At 42.7% G+C, this 6000-nt stretch overlaps 1 long non-coding RNA gene across 1 annotated transcript in view; it reads right to left on the bottom strand.

Annotated features, from left to right (window-relative positions):
- Positions 1–1758: 1758 nt before the first annotated feature.
- Positions 1759–6000, bottom strand: part of LOC148057508 (uncharacterized) — a 90596-nt gene continuing 86354 nt past the window's right edge. Inside the window, exon 3 of the long non-coding RNA XR_015702347.1 lies at positions 1759–1873. This is a non-coding gene — a long non-coding RNA (uncharacterized LOC148057508). The remainder of the gene's footprint in view (positions 1874–6000) is intronic.

The raw sequence follows: 6000 nt of genomic DNA, 5'->3' as shown, positions 1-6000 counted from the left end.
ATCTTGTATGTCGTATGGAGCCATTTCTTCTTTTGCCTAAAGATGGCAGAAGCCCAAGCCTAATTTCATCTGTTGGACTATCTAGAGATATCACTACAGCCAAATCTCATAAACCTGAGACCCGTCATTATTTCTTTCTTCATACATTAGGATTAATCCTGAAGTAGCACATGGTAACATGTGATAACCCTCCCAGTAGAAGATTTCCTGTGTGGCTTTGTACAAGATCTATACTTCAAGTTCCCCCTGGAAATTGAGGGTTTTTGTTTTTTTGCTGGCAATGCTTTCCTTACTTAGCCTTTTAGGTTGTACATTTCCTGAGACAAAGACCATTTTTTATTTCATGCCTGCACCAGACTCAGCTAGGCTCCAGTCTCGGGTGAAGCTTTAAGGCAATATCATAACAGCGATTAAAAAAAAAAAAAAAAAAAAAAGGAGTTGACAAGACTTTATAGCCACTGCTTATATAGATTACATATGTCTGCTGGTAGAAGGAGGTGCACTTTGGTAAAAAGCCTTCCTCATAAATCATTAATTGGGTAACAAAGATCTCAGCCGCCAAACCCTTGAAGCTTCTCAGTCTTTAATGAAGGCAGGAGAAGCAGTTAAAGAATTTGTTACATTTCCTTAGACGTGCATCTCAAAGACAGATATTGGGTGTTGGTCCATTATTGAAAATTACAGTAAAGCAATAAAATTTTCCATCCAGCGCGCCGGCTTGATTGTCAATATAAACACAATCCTGTGCTGCAGTTACAGCTGACTGTGAGTAGCCTATAACTGTAATATGAAATCCAGCAATAACGATTGTGCTGCAACTAAACAGACTCACATGGAAAGCAACAGCCTAGTGCAGTACCATTCTGAAGTGTTTATGCCCAAAGTATATCTTCATGTCAAAACCCCACCCCTGGTAACAGTTATACGGTAATGCTCCTATCACAGGCAGCAGTATTTCTGCAAACCAGCAGTGCTAGGGCAGAAGCACCAAGGATCTACCTACAGTTATCACTGCGGCCAAACTAACAAGATGCAGCTGCATGGTTTGCAAGATGAATCTCAGACTTTAAGTTAAAAATCAAACAGGTCATTTCATACCAGAAGTCTTGCATGTAACATGACCTCAAAGCACATAAAAACTTGAGAAAGAATTATTCCAGTTACTTGGGTACCACTACCAAGAAGGCCCTAGGACCGATCGTGTGGACTCAACTAGTGTCAGTAATAAAGCAGGTAACTCTCTCCTGGCTGTCTTGGTTAACCCTTTCATATACGATCACTGCACACCATATTTGACACCTGAGGTCTTCAATTTTTGTTATTGCCAGGAGAACCTGCAGAATAAAGCACACACAGTGCTCTTTTGAAAGAATTGTCCACACTGAAAATGATTCCCAAGTTATGAGTGGAAAGACTGATGGGCAAGAAAAATGAACCAGAAGTTGAACGGCATCTCAACCTTCAATTTCCCAGCTTATTTGCTATACCTTTTCTTAAAACAAGATATTTTTTAAGATTTTACTATATAAGCGGATTGACAATCCTGGAACTTGTATTCCTAGTATACATATGGCTCTTATTACACCCTTTCATTTCACTTGGGCTACCCAATAGTTAACATGTGATCTATTTCAGCCACTACAAAGCCTGAAGAATAGAACCTTTCAAAGAAGTTTTTTTGACCTCAGCAACAGCTAGCACTTATGCAGCAGTATCAGTGAAGCAAGGGTGCAGGTGCTGGTCTCAGAACAGTACTTACGAGGAAGATCTCCAAGCTGCAAGATGTCCAGCCGCATCTGGCGTGCCTCGCGCACGGACCATCTCCTTAAAGGACCAAGGACGATGTGAGGCAAGCCCATCTGATGAGGAAGACCTTTTGGGAAGACACAGAAGTTCATTAGTAGAATGGCATTGGATGTTTTCTCCCAGTTACATCAGTGCTGCACCTGCTAAGCAGATTAATAAAGGATAGCAGTCTCTCAGGTACCAACCCACCTTTCATAATGATTAAATCTACCTAGGAAAGCAAGTGGTAGAAATGTTAGAAATCTTACTCAGGTAAAATATATATCAGCTGGAGCTGGGGAAATTTTCTGTGTTGCCTTGACCTTGCAGGCCATCTTTGTTAAGAAAAAAAAAAAAAGGGAATGCCATTTCATAAACGTTTTATGAAAAGCTATAAGAATTACTGCTGTGCACCACGCAGACTGAAAAAAAAGTGGTCTTTCTGGCCTTTCAGGCTCTTGAGAAGGTGTTTAGACTTATGCACAATAATATTTGTCTTAACTGATTTCTACAGAGCTATACTGAGCACTGGGAACAGAGGTGCAAATGGCTCAGGTGCGGATCCGAAAAAGATGCATCCTCACCCCCAATTTTCTCCGAGGTCTCATCACAGCTTCACTATCCCCACCCCAGACACCAGACCTTGTGTGTCTTCCCCACCAAGACCTGGGGGGTTCATCCACTGCTTAGGTGGGTGCCCCTGGCAAGGAGCCAGCACTGCAAGGGTTAAAAAGTGGACTTTTCCACCCAGAAGGCTGAACTGACTCCTTTGAAGCCATTAGTCTATTGTATAAATCCCTCCTAGTTTTGAGGATTACAGAACAAATACATTGTAATGGCTCCATAGGAACCTGGCCTGTGGGGTCACCCTGACTTTAGTTTGTGCATTATGTCCCAAGTGACAAAAATCGAAGCACATTAAATGCTTCATGAATGTGAAATGTCCAGAGTTTTAATCTCGGGAGCTTTGCGGTCCTACAGCTTGTCTTGAATGCACTGAAATCCACAATGCAGACTGATTAGAGAGGAGCTGGCTTCAGTTGGCACACTCACACCAGGCAAATTTAGATAGTTTAAGATTTAGAGTAATATTTGCTCGGTGTGTGTTGGGGTGGGGTTTATCTAGTTTTATGCACTATAGTAGAGTGCATCCAATAAAGACATACATTATTTATGCAGAAAAAATTCTCTTCTATTAAAAGAAAATCTTAAAAAAAAATAGGTTGGTCTAATAAGATACTTACAGACCCTTCATAGCTGAATGACACCAAATAACTACACAATTTCACTGCACTTGCCTCCAGGTGAGAAAGATATTAATGGAATTTACGAGCACGAAGAATAAGTTAAAAACTATTAAAGTCCCTTCAAGACTGTCACCCAACAAATCATCTTAAAGCAACTCTGCCCTCTTGGGTAAAAAAAAAAAAAAAAAAAAAAAGACGTCTTCACTCTCCACTCATTAATTTGGGTGGTGGAAGAATTTCTGCAGCCTCCCTCACCCTCAGCTCTGCCTCACTCTGTTTCTTTTTGTGTAAGCTACCAGAGCTTTGTGTCAACTTGAAACCGCCTGACTTTGATAGGTAAATTCTGGCTGATTTTACCTACTACTCAGCATGCTCTGCATTAGTTGTACTTTTCACTAGGCATATTGGTGAAGGTTCTTTCACCAAGAGAATTTCCATTCCTGGCAGAGACAGAGACCCCCAGTAGTGCTTACTGGAGGATGGAGGAGAAAAGGAGTGTAACAGGCTTGAAATGCTGCCATTTAGTATCTGAAAGAGTTAATAGCAGCTAGAAAATACTGACACTTTCACACACACACAAACATACCCTACCGTATTTGGCTGTTTGCTTTGGGGGTTGCGTAGCATTTGCTAATCTTTTTAATAGAAGTATTCATAAAATGGTTGTGATTTTTAAAAATTATTTAATTTGCGTTTTGTTACTTATTGTCTAGGGAATAATATGCTGCGCTGCCTCTTATAAATACAAACTTTTGACATTTTGGAAGAAATAAACATATATTCTGTTAAACTACATTTGAAGAAACACTTTACAAAGTTAAATTTCACTTTTCAGTGTGATACTAGGGCTCTTCTTTCCTCCCGCTGAACACACTTTTACATTAGAGAGTTTATCATTTTAAAGGAACTTCCTGAATTTATTCTTTATGGATTTACTGAAGAAAAACAAGTATTGCTTCCCAAGCCAAGGCTTTGCAAAATTGCGTGGCAGTGGATATTTTCAGCTAATCTGACGTCTTGCTGTAATAACATCGTAACATAACCTTATCCCAGTGAGGACGGGAATGCACTGAAGCCCTTCTCATCACCAGAAGGATTCCCCCCTCTTGCCCTGATAATGAGTTTCAGTCCACCTAACCTCTTTCTCTCAAAGATTCTATGATATAGCAACCTTGCTCAAAAAGAGGAGAAAATGATGTCTTTACATCCCCGTTTCTTGCACACCCGGTGGCACTGGCGCGATGCCCGTGGTGCTGAGGCTGTACGAATAGGTAACAGCAGCAGCCTCTTGCCAGGCAGCTGCTGCCCAGCGGCTGCAGCAGCGGCTTTGCAGGTTGTAACTGGGTCTCAGGGCCTATCTCCCCTGTGAAAATGATAGAGCAAGTGCCCAGAACTGGAAGCAGTGCAGCCACGTTGGTGAGTAGCCCACCTGAGCACTCGAGCTTGGCTTTGCTGCTTTCTGGACCTCTGCTACCACCTTCACATGGCACTGCTCTGCACTGGGAGGATTTTCAACCTATCCAAGAGCGGCGTGCCGTTTTGCTGCGGCTGCTGTGCCACACAGCTACGCTGTGCGTTACCTTGAGCAATTCACTTCGGTTATTTCTAAAACTAGGGTAAGGACCTTGCTGGGCTTCCAGAGGTGCTGTGAGCTTTCCATAAGCATGGATAAGTGCTGAGGACTGCTCCCTGTGCTGAACAACGAGTACCCATCGCACAGCTCACCGAGCTCCTACGGCTGCAGGACTAAGGAGTCAAGTGAAGAGCAAGATCACACGCCTCTTACGCTGCAGTGATTTCATTTCAATCCAGCGCTCCCTTTCTCCTCTCCTTACTACGGACAAGACCATGTTTATTAAGGGACTCCATTAGTCTTTCCCCCGCCTCCATGTTACTGCAAAATGTTTTTTCCTCCAGGGTTACAGCAGCAGCTGGCACACTATTTCCTTCTGAGGTGCAGCCAAATAATGGCCTTTTGGAGGGGGATCTGTTTCATCTCTTTTCTCCATATGTTCCTTTCAATTGAGGGGTTTAATACACTCATTTTCACAGTAGCTATCTAAGTGCTTTTCCTTTTCTGCGTCTATTACTGAAATGAATAAATGTGCACAAGGCAACGAGGCACAGGAGTCAGGTCAATATACCAAAGCTTTATTTTGGGAGTGTTTTTTCTCAGGGACCTGGAGAGAGCAGGGCTTAGCCTTGCCCAAAAGTTGATCCCCTTGTCTGAAGCACAGGGAAGTTAGTTGTGCTTACGTGAGACAAGAGAACAGTCTTCCTCCAACAATACACGAGTGCTTTTTCCAAATGGATGCAGAGTCCCTGGTGCAGAGGATAGCATTTGCTGTAGTAAAACTACTTCATTTGGGGCTACGATTTTTTACCAAGATGGCCATACAGCAAAGCAGATGCAGGCAGACTTGGCAAGCACTTTATATGTAAACAGATAGATAGATAATGCTGGAAATATTGGGGCAGGAACAAACAATAATAAGTGAAGCTTGCAAACGTGTACAGCTGTGCTGTCAAAGCTCTCCTCTTGTAGCCTGGCCTAGAAGACTTTTTACAGCTCAAAGTGTTTCAGTATAACTGGATCCACACTAAGGGGCTTAATCTCTTTAAAACATACATCACAGCATGCAAATTGCTATGTACCTGTACATTAAGCAGAAAAACAAAGGAGCAAGCCAGGGAAGTGGGAAATCTGAAAGACGAGGTGGGGAAGCTGTCAGGTGATAGCAAAAGGTGTGCTGCATCCTCCCCTCAGCTGCCACAAATGTTTTGTTTTGAACAGCACCCCGGTAACAGCGAACAGTTTGGAGGGACATGGACCGAATCAACTCAGGAAAGCCATCTTCTACCGAGGAACGCGATGGAAGGGCACGGCAAGGCGCTTTGCCCGGGAATTTGGGAAGGCAAGATGCAGGTGGCAAGGGAGTGTCAGACCTCAGAAAAATAAAAAGCTAAT

Source organism: Nipponia nippon, unplaced genomic scaffold (assembly GCF_047370975.1).
Source record: "Nipponia nippon isolate SJK-2023a ecotype South Korea unplaced genomic scaffold, ASM4737097v1 scaffold_1, whole genome shotgun sequence".
NCBI classification, from domain to species: Eukaryota; Metazoa; Chordata; class Aves; order Pelecaniformes; family Threskiornithidae; genus Nipponia; species Nipponia nippon.
The sequence above is the reverse complement of the archived record's forward strand: the minus strand, read 5'-3'. Positions and strand labels throughout refer to the sequence as shown.